At 39.7% G+C, this 17751-nt stretch overlaps 1 pseudogene; it reads right to left on the bottom strand.

Annotated features, from left to right (window-relative positions):
• Positions 1-8872: 8872 nt before the first annotated feature.
• LOC137502220 (5S ribosomal RNA) lies at positions 8873-8988 on the bottom strand (annotated as a pseudogene).
• Between the last annotated feature and the right edge of the window lie 8763 nt (positions 8989-17751).

Genomic DNA, 17751 nt, shown 5'->3' with positions numbered 1-17751 from the left:
GGACCCATACTGCTCCGCAGCATTCGTTTTTTTTCTTTTTTTGCTAGGGGCTTTACGTCGCACCGACACAGATAGGTCTTATGGCGACGATGGGATAGGAAAGGCCTAGGAGTTGGAAGGAAGCGGCCGTGGCCTTAATTAAGGTACAGCCCCAGCATTTGCCTGGTGTGAAAATGGGAAACCACGGAAAACCATTTTCAGGGCTGCCGATAGTGGGATTCGAACCTACTATCTCCCGGATGCAAGCTCACAGCCGCACGCCTCTACGCGCACGGCCAACTCGCCCGGTCGCAGCATTCGTTATAATTAGGTCAGATAACTCGCCTGGATATGCCTGTCGTAGTCATGCTGTTTTGCCTACCTTTTTCGATGGTTTTATGAACATTTGATAAGAAGCGCTTTATGGTGCACTGCAGTTCGTAGTCAGAATTCATCCATTCTGAAGTCATCATGACATTTGGTTTGTAGAAATTTATGCATATGTTTTTTTTTTTAAATCCAAGCTCTGTACTGTGTCGTAGAATGCTATGGTGTTTTAAATCGCAGTTCTATATAGAGCAATATTGTCTTGTGAGCTCATAGGTCAGTCTCGAAGGAGCGCATTTTGCAAGGCAGAGAAATTTCTTTTAAGATACATGGTCTTCACTCTTTCTTGTGTAGCTAGGTTGTACTTCGATAGGTGTTCCCAGATAATGTTTAAGGTGTATGTCATGATGGGGTCTGTTTGTACGTAGACTTTTTTCCCTCTTAACAGCATGTAAGTTATTAGGAACTCTTTGCCATGTGTTAAATATATTTGGAAGCTGGGAAATGTAGTATTCTTCTGTGATCAAAATACGAGTATATTCTATGGCTTGACAGGTAGTAATCAAACATGGTTGCATACAATGTCATTACTAAAGATGAAAGTCACATATATCAGAATATTAAAGTGGTAGTCGCTTGGCAACCTGCTAAGTACAGAATGTATTGCGGGTTAGGGTAAGCCTTCGCCTTGTGATTCACTGGCAGGTAATTCTGGAGAGAAGAAAACAAAAATGAAGCAAATCGGGAGGATGAGTTTGCCAAAGCTGTTTTCAGTAAACTCTCTAAATATATAGGTAATAATAATAATAATAATAATAATAATAATAATAATAATAATAATAATAATAATAATAATAATAATCATAATAATAATAATAATAATGCGTGCGGTTAGGAGCGCGCGTCTGTGAGCTTCCATCCGGGAGACAGTGGGTTCGAATCCCTGAAGATGGTTTTCCGTTGTTTCCCATTTTCACACCAGGCAAATTCTGTGGCTGTACCTTAATTACGGCCACGCTCGCTTCCTTGCAAATCCTAGGTCTTTCCTATCCCATCGTCGCCATAAGACCTATCTGTGTCGGTGCGACGTAAAGCCACTAGCAAATAATAATAATAATAATAATAATAATAATAATAATAATAATAATAATAATAATAATAATAATAATAATAATAATAATAATATTGATACAAGGTACGATGAATGATATCCTAATACAAAGAAGAACGTACCATGGGTACAAGATGTTAAAATTGATCTGGAAAAAGCCCAGATAGAACCATCAGAAATACTGGACAGAAACATTTACCGTCACAAGATACATAGATGGGTCGTAAAGCCAGAGAATGAAGTCCCTAAAAGAAAGATTGAAGGATTGAAGAAGAATAAGAAAGGTAAAGAAAGAAATTTCAGCCTGAGTCAAAAAGACAGTAGTTCTAGCGGACAATGTATTTACTTAGTCGTAGGTTTATGGAGCTCACTGGTAGTAGCGATAGAAAGTAGCTGTACTGATTTCAAGAATGTTTGTTAATAAGGAAGCTATAATGTTCTTTAAAGTTAACATTTCAAGATGGTGGTGCCTGTGAGGCTTGCATACTCACACCCACGTCGTTTTATTCCGTTTGTAAAAACCTGAAAATTAGAAATTTCTAATAAATAAGATTCTCCCCAAATACGGCACTTTCAGCTTTCATCCGTCCCCTTGGTTGAATAGTCAGCATTGAAGCGTTCGGTTCAGAGGGTCCCATGTTCGATACCCGGCCGGGTCGGGGATTTTAATTGCTTGAGATTAATTAGTCTGGCTTGGGGACTGGGTATTTGTGTTTATACCAACACTCTCCTCTTTATATACAAACAATACACCACATTACCAACCACCGTAGAAACACTCATTAGTAATTACATCCCTCCATATAGGGTTTAGCGTAAGGAAGGGCGACCGGCTCTAAAACAGGGCCAAACCCACACGTGCTACATAGTTCATATCCATGACCCCACAGCTGTAATAAAATCGGTACAAGAAGAAGACGTCACTTTCAGCTTTCACTTGAGACTTTTCGCAATATCACAGGTGATACAATTCCCTCAAAATGTTCATATGCACTTCAAATTAAGTAAATAGATAATACATACCAGAGTGCAGTAGATTAGATATAGCTTGAGAGGTCAGCCTAAAATTTAAGTTGCTTTTCAGCATTTGTGTGACCTTCTCACTTCTCTATTCTAAACGAGAGTCAGTTAGTTCACCAGATGACTACTGCACTAGTTAACTGAAGGTTCTGGGAACAGCTGTTACCCAGTTCCCATGTTTCCTTCGTGTAAGGATTTGGAGATACCGAGGGCAGAGATTAACAAGCTGCCTTTGATAGGCAGCCTCAAGTTACTCTGAGAATGCAGTGAGAGAAGGGCCAACAAGGTAGTATTGTGATAACTGCATATATATCTATCAGAACTAAACATTCAAAGAACTGGGTAGTCAGAACAATCAGAACGGGTTGCACGGCCACTAGGTAACGACGAAATATTCGTGTTTCCGGCAGGAATGGAGTAGATCTAATAGCATGCAAGAAAAATATTATTTCCTTCATCCACAGACGCCATATCTGCAAAAACGGCGGTCGAGAGGACACCAATATCTCCATTATTGCTTCCAGCGTTGGGATGTGGTCAGACTTAAACCTGGTCCAGCGAGTGGTGAAGCATCAAGGTCGAGCTGGCTAGATCTGTCCAGGCAGCTTTCCAGCCACCATCCAGTGGTAGAGGAACAGCTGTCGCAGTGATTCCCCGTCTGCTATGTTGTCAACATCGTTCATAATCTTAGGATGCAATCGTATTGAGCGCAACATAGGTAGCGCAGCAGTAAAACAGTCACGTGTGGGGTGTTCCCATCCACGTATGGCCACGCTCCCAGGATGCATTGCGGCAGCGGCCATTTTGCTATTGGAATATTGTGTCGCTCCAGATTGTAAAAGTCACTCATCTAAAGGAAGTAGATTATTTAGACTCCCGAAAGGTAGGAATAGGAGGGGAAATGGGTGCAGAATTGCCTACGTTATAAATGACAGCCAACAGAACATTAACGGCTGTGTGTGGTTAATATAAATTGTGCTAAAGAAAAATGAAGGAATGACCACCAAGTTTATTCAATTTGCTTCTGTAAAAATCTTGTCAATCAAAGTATTTTTAGTGACCATATCTTGATCATAATCTTTTCCTGCAGCTTCGTTTTGAGGAATGTCAATTCGAAGTAAAGAGAGCAGATGGGAGGTCGTTGCTAAAATAGAATGCCATCCTTACACTCTTCGATTTGCCTAATCCCCCAAAATCTTTCTCGTGTGTCAGGAAGGCCTCGAGAGAAAGGTGAATTCTTTCAATGCTTGTATATAAGATTTTATTTGTCAATTTACTGGGATGCTAATTTATTGTAATAATCTTTCTTTCTTTCTTTCTTAATCCGTTCACCGTCCCGCGTTGTTTCTTCCCCGGACTCAGCGAGGGATACCACCTCTACTTCTTCAAGAGCAGTGTCATGGAGCTTGAGATATTGGGGCGGGAAATATAACTGGAGAGAAGGATTAAGACCTCGCCCAAGTGGCCTCACCTGCTATGCTGAACAGGGGCCTCGCGGGGGATTGGAAGATTGGAAGTGATAGGTAAGGAAGGAAGGAAGGAAGGAAGGAAGGAAGGAAGGAAGGAAGGAAGGAAGAGGCCGTGGTCTTACGTTTGGTACCATCCCGGCATTTGCCTGGGGGGAGAAGTGAGGAAACTGCGGAAAACCACTTCGAGGATGGCTGAGGTGGTAATCCCCCCCCCCCCCTTTTCTACTCATTTGACCTCCCGAGGCTGATTGGACCCCGTTCCAGCCCTCGTGCCACGTTTCAAATTTCGAGGCAGAGCCGTGAACTGAACCCGGGACTACGAGAGAGGCAGCAAATCACCCTACTCCCACTGCACCACAGAGGCGGACTATTATAATCATATTGTAAATTCATGTAAATCGCTGACCTCTCAGATTATTTAACATTTAAACACGGTTTCCATAATAATAGCACTATGCCGGACTGAGTGGCTCAGACAGTTGAGGTGCTGGCATTCTGACCCCAACTTGGCAGGTTCGATCCTGGCTCAGTTCGGTGGTATTTGAAGGTGCTCAGATACGTCAGTCTCATGTCGGCAGATTTACTGGCACATAAAAAGGACTCCTGCGGAACTAAATTCCGGCACCTCGGCGTCTCCTAAAACCTTAAAAAGTGGTTAATGGGACGTAAAGAATATAACTCCCCGCTTCCTTCACATTCCTAGGCCTTTCCGTCATAAGGCCTATCTGTGTCGGTGGGACGTCAAGCAAATAGCAAAACAAGTGTCCTCATCCCGAGGTGGTGCAGCTCTTTTTCCAAGCAGACCCCCAATGGAGCTGAGCTGTAGGGCCTATATACCATTTCAACCACATACCAGACCTCCTGCCTTTCTTGAATTTCTGGCATCTAATAACACTAAGCGTTACGCTACGGAGGCGGATACACTGTTGTAATGAATCACAGTTTTATAATATTTGCATGTTCTCCTTTGCTGGGAATTCAATCTAAATTACTGGCTGTAATATTTATTGTAATAATGTTGTTTTAGGCCACCAAACGAGCTATCAACTGAGGTAAATTCCTATCAGAAGACGGTCATATTCCCTTAACCTTTTATTTCGGTTCCTCCTGCATACTTATGTGTTATTATTTAACTTCAAACGTCCATACTTTTTTGATCATTATATTACTTTGTTCATGCTCAGGTACCATGAATTAGGTCTACTAGCTCAAACAACATAATGAATACTGTGTTGTGTCATATAGTCTTGCTTTAATTCCATTCCAACTGTTCACAATTCATGAAACCCGAGTTTTTATAGATGACAAAATATATATCTTATCATTATATCACAGTCCACAGCTATTAATTACATGTAGTCCGAGGCAAATAAAACTAATTTGAACAGCTTTTGTGCACTTAAATATATTTTTTTAATCCGAAACTCGCCTATATGCAAGACAGACATGCTGTAGGGGTCGTCCACATTGAGTCCCAAAATAGCGGCTCTATAAGTAACATTAGTGTGCTCACTTGTACTACAGCGCGACCTTGAGGCTTCACCACTCGCCGAACGAGCTGTAGGTAGGTACCGTAACCCAGGCGATTTAAATGTAGGAGGCATATTCCCTTTAGCCAGGTCAACTGGCAGTAGCTACATACGACGAACCTAGTGACATTTTCACCCGGATTGAATAAGCAAATTTCGTTTTTTTATTTAAATTTTCTTCTGCCATTTTCTCGTAATGCGTGTGCATATTTGCTGTACAGATAGACAGACAGACAGACAGACAGACAGACAGACAGACAGACAGACAGACAGACAGAGACGTGTTGTAAATTTGAACATTTTTTTTTCCTTCTTATTTTGGACATGACTGACACACAAATATCAATTTTTTAAAATTCTTTCCAAAAAGCAAATAAAAGGTTACTCTATTTAAATGGATTACCGTACTCTAGAAGGAATGGGTATGCAGTCCTCAGTATGAGAACTATTGACATGCACCGTTCAACGTGTTATCAGTACCGTGACACCTGGACGTAACTTGTGCTACCCAAGTGGCTACACATATCAGAATTTCTTAGTAATTACCTCCTACTATTTTCGTATTTTACTGCACCTAATGGCGCATATTGAAAATTACCGGCAGTAAATGCGTTGCTATTGTTTCATGACCTTTAAACTGATAGGTACGTCAATATCTTTGTGCATATACTGGGAGTAAAGTGGACTCTGTTTAAAAAGTTCTGACAATAAAGTAAAACACACGTGCATTATCACTATACTTGTGCCCTTGGGATTTGGGGTCTAACATTTGAGGGGTGAAAGCAGTAACTACGAGGCCGACTGCATTGCCATAGTTACCTTCGCCCTCAGCATATCATCTTTTAATACAGGATGAGTGATTAATAGAACAAGTAGGCTGAATAGAATTCAATGATTTTTAATTCGTTCCTAAGCTCGTGCTACTAATTTCAGCATTCAAGACAGAAAGGACACAATATTACCGATAAATATGAGATCGCATAATCAACAACGAAATCATTAACTGCTAATAATTAACATCAACTAATGCGTAACATACAAAATTTCTAGTCAGTGTATATGGTATATCCATCAGCAAGTCATAAGGAACTTATGTTATAATCTATATAAATAAAGTTGTAGGGGGGTCCGCTGTCAGTAATTTCTTTTCTTTTGCCACTTTTTCAGATATTTATCCGTTTTAGGTCAACTCAAAACCGAATCGGTGGTTTTTACTTTTCGTGTCTGTTTGTCTGTTTGTCTGTTCCACCATCACGACGAAACGGCTGGATAGATCTCAACCAAACTTCATATTTACAGTACACTCATCCAGGGAAATGTTTCTATATGCCATATTGTGCCATTTCACCGTTCTATAGTTGCAGTATTAGGAACAAAAATGGCGCTCCAGCCATTAAAGAATTAAAATAAAGCAATTAAGCAGCGGTACGAGCCGAAGAGACAATACATTAAACCGGCAATCACGAAAAGAACCACTTTTAGAAGGCGGTGCGAAAGAATGACGAGAGCGGATTATTTAAACCGATTATTGAAAAAAAAAGTCTTCCATTAGAACAAATCTCAATCCCGCACTGCATTGAAGAAAGGACGGAGTCGAGTAAAGAAACCAGTTATTTATCGGATTCTTTAATCAATTATTGGAGAGAGATCAAATCTGCGATAACCCGCTTAGCATCAGCTGTTGGTTGACACATACGTGAGATTATAAACCAGCTGTTAGGAAACGTCAAGTTGGTTCTGTACTACGTCACGGTTGGGCTCGGAACATTGTATTTGCCCGATACTGCACAACTTCAAGAGAGCTGAATTAAACGGAAAATAAAGTGTAATTCTAAAAGCACGTAAAATTCACACCGTTTCGGCGAGCAAGGCAGTTGAAATAAGACGATATTTAGAGCCGTTATAAGCAAATTAGACGGACCAAATTACATATATACTTTTCGCATTAGCACTACTAAGCAGATTACAGCATGTATAAATCAACTAATGCCTTGTGTTATTCTGTCCTTGACGCAATGAAGACCACTATGATGTTCTAAGAAGCTGAGACAGAGACTACTCCGGCGATGGTGGCGCTACACGAGATTGATGACCCAGGAGGGCGGTAATCAGCTGTGAGGACGAGATGGACCCGATTACCTAAGCCGAACCATGGAGCGAGGCCTACCATCCCATGACGATTAACAGCGAGATGGAAATCAATACCCAATAAGCAAAGTTAAGTCCCCATTTGAGTCGTGTCGTAAGTAGAAACCTTTATTCTTTTGGTTAATGTATGATGTGCATTATGACATTGTGAGTGCGTAGTTAATATACGAGTGTACTTACAAGGAAATAGGTATTCATCTGAAGTTACCGTAAATCCCAGACATAGGTGTAAAATACCAGTGAATGCCGTTCGTAAGTTTGTCAATATGGTATTGGAGAAGTGATTGATATTTTTCTTAAATCGTTGTCAGTGAAGTGTTAGAATATTAAGTGGAAGCTAATATACATGCGTGATGGCTTTAACAAAATAACAAGAGTAAAGATCGTATTTAGGGAATGTTTACAATAAAATATAGTGGCACAGTTTTAAGGCTACGATGTGCTGCTCTTTGATACGATGACAGTAATGATAATGATTTATATACGTGTAGGTTATGGCACATATGTTGCGTATTTGATGAAACGAGTGCTTTGATTATGAATGCTACGCGATAATTGAAGTGTTAAATGGTGAATGTAATAAGCATATGAGTTGATAGTATATTTTGATGGTGATAGTTATTGTTATTTAGGAAGTTGGTCATAGTATTCTTCGAGAGATGGTAGTATGTGTAGGTTGCACATGCTAAGGTATAGGTATTGAAACATACTGTTTTCAATTGCTATTCTATTCCCTAATATTATATATAATACAGATTAGGATACGATCTCAATGCCATCACTATAGAATTACTTGAGTAAGTAGGATCATCAGAAGAGCCGAGAGGCCACCTACGTCAATATTTAGGCCTTCACTGACACATCTACGATTGTTTTCATGTATTCTCACATACGGCAATTTAACTTATGATTTTATGGGAGCAGCTTAACACATCACTGGTAACTTAGTCTTTCACATGTGGATTTTAGATGAAGATAGAGTCTTCCTATGTGTCAATTTTTCCACCTATGGTATTGTTTCGTTGGAAGTTAATTAAACACACTTGGTAATGCTATATTAAGTCATATACGCACTTTAATTGAATTTCAACCATGAATTAAAATAATAATTGAATAATTTAGCCACATAAGCCTTACGATGGAATTAATTTGAGATTACTTACGACTTAAAGTGGACTTAGATTTGTTTATATGGAGGTCAGTTGATATGAAATATGAAACATTACGAAAATTTGAAACCTCAACTAGTGAAAATCCCTAATGGACAGACATTATTTTCTCACACGATTTTCCTACTGCACGTGTTCTCACGGAGGTCACCCATCCAGGTACTGACCACGCCCAATGTTGCTTAACTTCGGGGATCGGACGAGAACCGGTGTATTCAACATGGTAAACTGTAGGCCATCGGTGTGCTTTCTCACGCGGAACTCACAACCCAGCAATATTTGGCAGATGAAAATGGTTATTAAGAGCTAGTCTGGAACTCGTGTATCCCCACCTGGACGCGGGAGTGGTGCATGTAGTTATTGGTGCCCAACTGTGTGACAAATAGAGAAAGACACCGTGGGAGTAAAGAGTTGCCAAAAACATGTAGTTTTTGGCGCCGCAACGTGTTGCAATTCAAGAGAAAGACGCTACGGGAACTGTTGGTCGCCAATAGTTATTGGTCCCCAACAGTGGAGCAATTTAAGAGAAAGGCATTAAGGTCAAGAAATGGAGTTGTTGAGTCTTGTAGAATTACGCAAACATGTGGCAGTTTGAGAGAAAAAAATTTTACTGAGAGAACCTTGATAAGAAGGGAAGGTATTTTAGGAGTTGGTTGACAGAGGATTTTGATCGTATGGACCAGATGATGGAGTGAAAATGGAAGTATCGTGCAAAACTTAGTTATATCCGGTAAAAGAAGTTGTCGTTTGACCAGATAAAATTTTATATTGGGATCGAAGGAAACACAGGAGGACAATGGACTGTGAGTCGAGTAGATGTCCAATAATAATAATAATTAGAGATAAGAGAGAAGAGAAACGGATGGATGAGATGAAGAAAATATCTGAGGACGGCTGGAAATAATCGAATTTCTGTCTAGAGGAAGCTGAGGTAGAATATGAAGACTTTATAATTGTAAATATAAATAATTGGAAGTGTATTTAAGGAATGTTGTTAATATGTTAGTTACAATTTATTATGAAATAACGTAGATATAGGAAGTAGATAGTAAGAAATTAAGTTATTTGAACCTTTTTAATTATTCATGCCAGAATTAAGGTTTGGAATCTTAGTCATTAGGGTAAATGTTTCATATTTCATGGTGTAATTGGGTCAACCTCGTAAGCAAAGCCTAGTCAGAGTAGTTAAGCCTGTATTTAAGCATAGTACAAGTACAGTTGAGTGAGTTAAGGATAAGAATATTTGTGAATATTGAACTATAGAGAAGTTAGGGCAGAATTAGAGTATTATCTGAAATAATAGAGAACTCGGAAATAATACGTAAAGTAAAGATGTCGACGTTAAGCCAATTAAAAGCACAATTTGAAGAGTGCCAGAAGGTACAGGAGGAGAAGCAAGAAAAATACCAGAATGAGCAGGAGAAATATCGGAAGGAACAGGAAGAGAAGCAAGAGAAATATCTGAATTTTACGATAAATTTTGGCATTACGCAAGTACGGTATCCGACTGATAGCGTGTTGAAGACGTTCATCTACGTAGGTTGGGATTTACCGTAGGCCATCGGTGTGCTTTCTCACGCGGAACTCACAACCCAGCAATATTTGGCAGATGAAAATGGTTATTAAGAGCTAGTCTGGAACTCGTGTATCCCCACCTGGACGCGGGAGTGGTGCAATATCATTTTAAAATCTTTGAATAAACGGGGGGTTTGTAGGAAAGCCAGAAGGATTTTCCTCCATTTTCTCTTATACTGTTGATCTTCTGTAAACTCCGTGGAGCGTACGTGAAACGTCGCTTCATTATAAACAATCAATCAATCATCAATCAATACTGATCTGGATTTAGGGCAGTCGCCCAGGTGGCAGATTCCCTATCTGTTGCTTTCCTAGCCTTTACCGAAATGATTTCAAAGAAATTGGAAATTTATTGAACATCTCCCTTGGTAAGTTATTCCAATCCCTAACTCCCCTTCCTATAAATGAATATTTGCCCCAGTTTGTCCTCTTGAATTCCAACTTTATCTTCATATTGTGATCTTTCCTACTTTTATAAACGCCATTCAAACTTATTCGTCTACTAATGTCATTCCACGCCATCTCTCCGCTGACAGCTCGGAACATAAAACTTAGTCGAGCTGCTCTTCTTCTTTCTCTCAATTCTTCCCAACCCAAACATTGCAACATTTTAGTAACGCTACTCTTTTGTCGGAAATCACCCAGAACAAATCGAGCTGCTTTTCTTTCGGTACCCTTTATTTACAATCCCATTTATGTGATTACCCCAGTGAAGATCTTTCCTTATATTAACACCTAGATACTTACAATGATCCCCAAAAGGAACTTTCACCCCATCAACGCAGTATTTAAAACAGAGAGGACTTTTCCTATTTGTGAAACTCACAACCTGACTTTTAGCCCCGTTTATCAACATACCATTGCCTGCTGTCCATCTCACAATATTTTCGAGGTCACGTTGCAGTTGCTCACAATCTTGTAACTTATTTATCACTCTATAGAGAATAACATCATCCGCAAAAAGCCTTACCTCCGATTCGCCTCCTTTACTCATATCATTTAAATATATAAGAAAACATAAAGGTCCGATAATACTGCCCTGAGGAACTCCCCTCTCAACTATTACAGGGTCAGACAAAGCTTCACCGACTCTGACTCTCTGAGATCTATTTTCTAGAAATATAGCAACCCATTCAGTCACTCTTTTGTCTAGTCCAATTGCACTCATTTTTGCCAGTAGTCTCCCATGATCCACCCTATCAAATGCTTTAGACATGTCAATCGCGATACAGTCCATTTGACCTCCAGAATCCAAGATATCTGCTATATCTTGCTGGAATCCTACAAGTTGAGCTTCAGTGGAATAACCTTTCCTAAAACCGAATTGCCTTCTATCGAACCAGTTATTCATTTCACAAACATGTCTAATATAATCAGAAAGAATGCCTTCCCAAAGCTTACATACAATGCATGTCAAACTTACTGGCCTGTAATTTTCAGCTTTATGTCTATCATCCTTTCCTTTATACACAGGGGCTACTATAGCAACTCTCCATTCATCTGGTATAGCTCCTTCGGCCAAACAATAATCAAATAAGTACTTCAGATATGGTACTATATCCCAACCCATTATCTTTAGTATATCCCCAGAAATCTGATCAATTCCAGCCGCTTTTCTAGTTTTCAACTTTTGTATCTTATTGTAAATGTCATTGTTATCATATGTAAATTTTATTACTTCTTTGGCCTTAGTGTCTTCCTCTATCTCGACATTATCCTTGTAACCAACAATCTTTACATACTGCTGACTGAATACTTCTGCCTTTTGAAGATCCTCACATACACACTCCCCTTGTTCATTAATTATTCCTGGAATGTCCTTCTTGGAACCTGTTTCTGCCTTAAAATACCTATACATACCCTTCCATTTTCACTAAAATTTGTATGACTGCCAATAATGCTTGCCATCATGTTATCCTTAGCTGCCTTCTTTGCTAGATTCAATTTTCTAGTAAGTTCCTTCAATTTCTCCTTACTTCCACAGCCATTTCTAACTCTATTTCTTTCCAGTCTGCACCTCCTTCTTAGTCTCTTTATTTCTCTGTTATAATAAGGTGGGTATTTACCATTCCTTACCACCCTTAAAGGTACAAACCTGTTTTCGCATTCCTCAACAATTTCTTTAAACCCATCCCAGAGTCTGTTTACATTTTTATTTACCGTTTTCCACCGATCATAGTTACTTTTTAGAAACTGCCTCATACCTGCTTTATCAGCCATATGGTACTGCCTAACAGTCCTACTTTTAAGACCTTCCTTTCTATCACATTTATTTTTAACTACCACAAAAACAGCTTCATGATCACTAATACCATCTATTACTTCAGTTTCCCTATAGAGCTCATCTGGTTTTATCAGCACCACATCCAAAATATTTTTCCCTCTGGTTGGTTCCATCACTTTCTGAATCAGCTGTCCTTCCCATATTAACTTATTTGCCATTTGTTGGTCATGCTTCCTGTCGTTCGCATTTCCTTCCCAATTGACATCTGGCAAATTCAGATCTCACGCTACAATCACATTTCTTTCCATGTCGTTTCCCACATAGCTGACTATCCTATCAAATAATTCCGAATCCGCATCAGTGCTACCCTTTCCCGATCTGTACACTCCAAATATATCAAGTTGCCTATTATCTTTAAAAATGAGCCTTACACCTAGAATTTCATGTGTCTCATCTTTAACTTTTTCGTAGCTTACAAATTCTTCTTTCACCAGAATGAAAACTCCCCCTCCCACCTTTCCTATCCTATCTCTACGATACACACTCCAGTGCCGTGAGAAAATTTCTGCATCCATTATATCATTTCTCAGCCATGATTCAACTCCTATTACAATATCTGGTAAATATATATCTATTAAATTACTTAATTCTATTCCTTTCTTTACAATACTTCTACAGTTCAACACTAACAATTTTATGTCGTCCCTACTTCATTTCCAGTTCCCTGTTCCCTTATCACCGCTCCCTAGGCTATCCCGTTTCCCTGAATGTACCTCCCTATTACCCTTCCAAACAAATTTCCTAACTTATACGTATCACTGCGGTTTAAATGAAGGCCATCCGAGCGCAGATCCCTATCTTCTACCCACCCATTAGGATCTAGAAATTTCACTCCCAGTTTCCCACATACCCACTCCATAGTCTCATTTAAATCCCCAATCACCCTCCAGTCAGTATCCCTCCTACACAGTATTCCACTAATAACAATCTCCGCTTTCTTAAACTTTACCCGTGCTGCATTTACCAGATCCCACACATCTCCAACTATGTTGGTACTTATATCAGCTTGCCTTACGTTGTTGGTACCAACGTGAAACACTACCACCTTCTCCTTCCCCTCCTCCCTCTCTTCTACTTTTCTCAACATCTGCCTCAACCTAATTCCTGGATAACATTCTACCCTGGTTCCCTTTCCTCCACACACTTTCCCCACGTGTCTAACGATGGAATCCCCCATGACCAGAGCCTCAACCCTACCCACCTCATTTGATCCCCTCCCCTCCTGGTCAGCCCTATCTTTCCTGATAGCTGCAGAAGCTACTTCCTCCTCCCTTTTCTCCTTCCCATGACCCTGTTCCACCTGTCTTTTCCTATCCTCTACTCTACATTTCCCTTTCCTACCTTTTCCCTTCCTCCTACTTCCACGCATCTCAGCAACAGTTCCCTGTCCCTCATCTTCCCTCTGTTGTTCTACCTGGAGTGACTCGTACCGATTTCGCACAGACACCTGTCCTGAATTCTGATCCTGAATAGAGCCCTTGGCCTGCAATCTCCTTCCCCTTAGAACATTAGACCACCTGTCTTCTACAACTCCTCCCTTTCCTTCCCCTCCCTCTTGTACACCTACTGTAACCTGTACATTGTTTGAGGGAGTCCTATCTTCCTTCCTGTCTTCTGTGAGAATCCTAATTATCTCCCTCAAACTTTCCAACTCCTCCCTCATACCCCTCAATGCCTCACCACACCCACAATAAGTACACTCGCACTCCTTAGCCATTCTTAACGGGGGGAAAATTTTTTAAATTAAAAAAATAAAATAACTTATTTGCAAAAGAAAAAATGAACGGAGGGATATATTGTCTGGGATAGTACACAACAATAGGTAATTAATATACGACTACACTACAATACAACTTAGTCGTGCTCTATTTTTTTATCCTACAACCCCTAACAGGATAAAAGCTGCTGTTAGTTACTGAATATCGAAAGTAATACACAAGAACTACACAATTCCAAACTGCAATTAAGCCTATCCTAATTTCACCAATATTTTAGTAAGAGTTTCTACGGATACCTCTACTACACCAGTACTACACAAATGTTTTACAATAATAAAATAAGCACACTAAATTCTAATAGGATATTACTCGTATACTACTGTACAGTACACTACAGTAATTTTTAAACTACTTTCAGACGTATCCTAATTACGATACCGGTACTGTACCGTATGTCACTACTAAGCACAACAGAAATGAAATTTGCAAGAACTACTGAACTCAAAGATTACCAACGAAGCTAAATGCTTAGACAAATCATTATTAGTATTACGATCTAATAGATATACACGAAAGATAACACACGAATATAGCAGGCAAGATACGGCACTATCTAAATGTACTGTATCTATACTACAATGTATCTACAGTACACAACACTGCGTTTGGTTAAATGCTTAAGTATCAAAAGGATTGCCGTACACGAAGAAAAACACGAATATAACTGGCAAGATACTATCTAATATATTATACCTTATCTTCACTACAATTCTACTGAAATGTGGTTATGTGATTATTACAGCTGGTGGATTACTATTATTTTCCCTACTCCACGGGACGGAGAAAAAAAAGTGTCCTTAATTAGGCCTACTGAAAAATACGAGGTTGTCTACAATAATTTCTCAAATATGTCTATCAAAACTACTACTACTACTACTCCAGGGACTTGAACTGCAATTACTGGGATATATGAACTTTATTATTATTAGCTAACCGCTCATAAATACTGAAAGATCGAGGGAGCGAAATATAAATTACGGATACTAACTACCTACTCAGAAGTACAAATGAATGGAATACAAGGTCAGCTGATTTTTATTTATATTTACTTGACTACACTACACCCTTTGTTCACGACTGTAGCCGACAATGCAATATTTGAATATGAGGAGCGACAATAATCAATAACAATACTACTGTTAACTATTACCGTGTAATCTCTTTAACTTCTTTTTAAATGGAAGTTTACAGGCGTATCGTGTTTTTTAATGTAGTAAATTATTACCTTCGCGATAGTTTGAACGTATATCTATACGAAATACCGGAGAAGTTGCTGCAGAAGTTACGGTACTATTCCTTATGATAATCTGCCTTTGTAAGTACAACAAACGAACCTACAGATATTTACCAATATTTTTAAAGTTAATATTGTTACCTAAAGTATTACCTAAACCTAAATTCGGAACAAGGTGCACCTAGCCAGCCTACTTAACCTAGAAAACGTAATTTACTGAAGACCAACTGAATTACTTGTTACAAAATTTAAATAATTATTACTACTCCCAATTTCTACCAATAAGCACTAAACACCACTATATAAACAGCACTAAATGAATCAGATATACACAAAATTAAGCTATTTCAATAGGTTTCGTTATGTTCATAATTTACCTTACGCTTCAAATGACGGAGAAATTTACTATTTTCTGTGGCATCATGCTCTGCATTGAGTGACCGACAGACCGACAACGTACCTACAGGTTACCATGGCAAAGTCTCTGACTGCTTGCCAGCAGGGAAGTAACATATTGCCATTTTATTTTCATGCTTTTAAATTCGTGGTTGTTCCTTGGGTAGAAGGTAAGAGAGGCGTCAATCGGCCTATCTGCGAGATATTGGCGGAATATCGTTGGAGGTTATAACCCCATTAGTCATCTTCCTATCTGTTTACCTAAGAATCACTGCGCCTAAATTTCTCTTCTGTTACCGCTTTATTATACCCCTAACTCACACCAGCATAATTTATTGAGGGGCATTTGATTTTCCAATACATTCACTTGGCATTTACATATTTGCCGTTATCCAGCTGTCTTCAGTTATAATCCATTTTGTATTAATTTCAACTTTCTTAACTGTATTAATCATCATAATCATCATCATCAGATTACCCTCCAGGGTCGGCTTCTCCCTCGGACTAAGAGAGGGATCCCACCTCTACCGCCTCAAGGGCAGTGTCCTGGAGTTTCAGACTCTTGGTCCGGGTATACAACTGGCGAGAATGACCAGTACCTCGCCCAGGCGGCCTCACCTGCTATGCTGAAGAGGGGCCTTGTGGAGGGATGGGGAGAATGGAAGGGGTAGGCAAGGAACGGGGAAGGAAGCGGCCGTGGCATTAAGTTAGGTACCATCCCGGCATTCGCCTGGAGGAGAAGAGGGAAACCACGGAAAACCACTTCGAGGATGGCAGAGTTGAGAATCGAACCCACCTCTACTCAGTTGACCTCCCGAGACTGAGTGGACCCCGTTCCAACCCTCGTACTACTTTTCAAATTTCGTGGCAGAGCTGGGAATCGAACTCGGGCCTTCGGGGGGGGGGGCAGCTAATCGCGCTAACCACTACAATACATAGGCGGACAACTGTATTATTTTCTTCCTTAATTAATCCGTACGTCCGCGAATGCTTGAATCTACTGGATATATTTCCACCAAACTTCATATTTAGAATCCACCTGTCCTCGGGTAGGTTTTAGGGCAAATATTGTTTCTAAATCCCTGAAATAACTGGGGGTTTATACGAAACCGAAACAGTGATTTTGCACTCCCACAAAATATACACAACCAAACTTAATGGAAATCTACCTGCCCTAATGGAAATTAATTTCTAAATCTTTTTTCTCATGTGCATCATTTCGATACGAGGATTAATAAGGGAGGGTTTTTTTTTTTTTTTTCTATTTGCTTTACGTCGCACCGACACAGACATGTCTTACGGCGACGTTGGGATAGGAAATGCCTAGGAATTGGATTGAAGCGGCCGTGGCCTTAATTAAAGTACAGCCCCGGCATTTGCCTCGTGTGAATATGGGAAACACGGAAAACCATCTTCAAGGCTGCCGACAGTGGGGCTCGAACCCACTATCTCCCGATTACTGGATACTGGCAGCAGTTAAGCGACTTCAGGTATCGAGCTCGGTGGGACATATCATTAACGGACCGTTTTTCGGTAAAAGTCCCATCGGACTTAACTCAAGAGCGGGTGCGTGTAAAGCGTATTTCTTACAACTTGAAAAACTACTGAAGATATTCGAAAGAAACTTTATATTTAGTATCCACCTGTCTAAAGGTAGGTTTTAAAGCTCAATAACATTTCATGTTCCCGGAATGGACTGGTGGTTTATAGAGAACAGGAATGGTGATTTTAC

The sequence above is a fragment of the Anabrus simplex genome, chromosome 9 (genome assembly GCF_040414725.1).
Source record: "Anabrus simplex isolate iqAnaSimp1 chromosome 9, ASM4041472v1, whole genome shotgun sequence".
In the NCBI taxonomy this organism is placed as follows: domain Eukaryota; kingdom Metazoa; phylum Arthropoda; class Insecta; order Orthoptera; family Tettigoniidae; genus Anabrus; species Anabrus simplex.
This window is presented reverse-complemented; position numbering and strand designations above follow the sequence as displayed.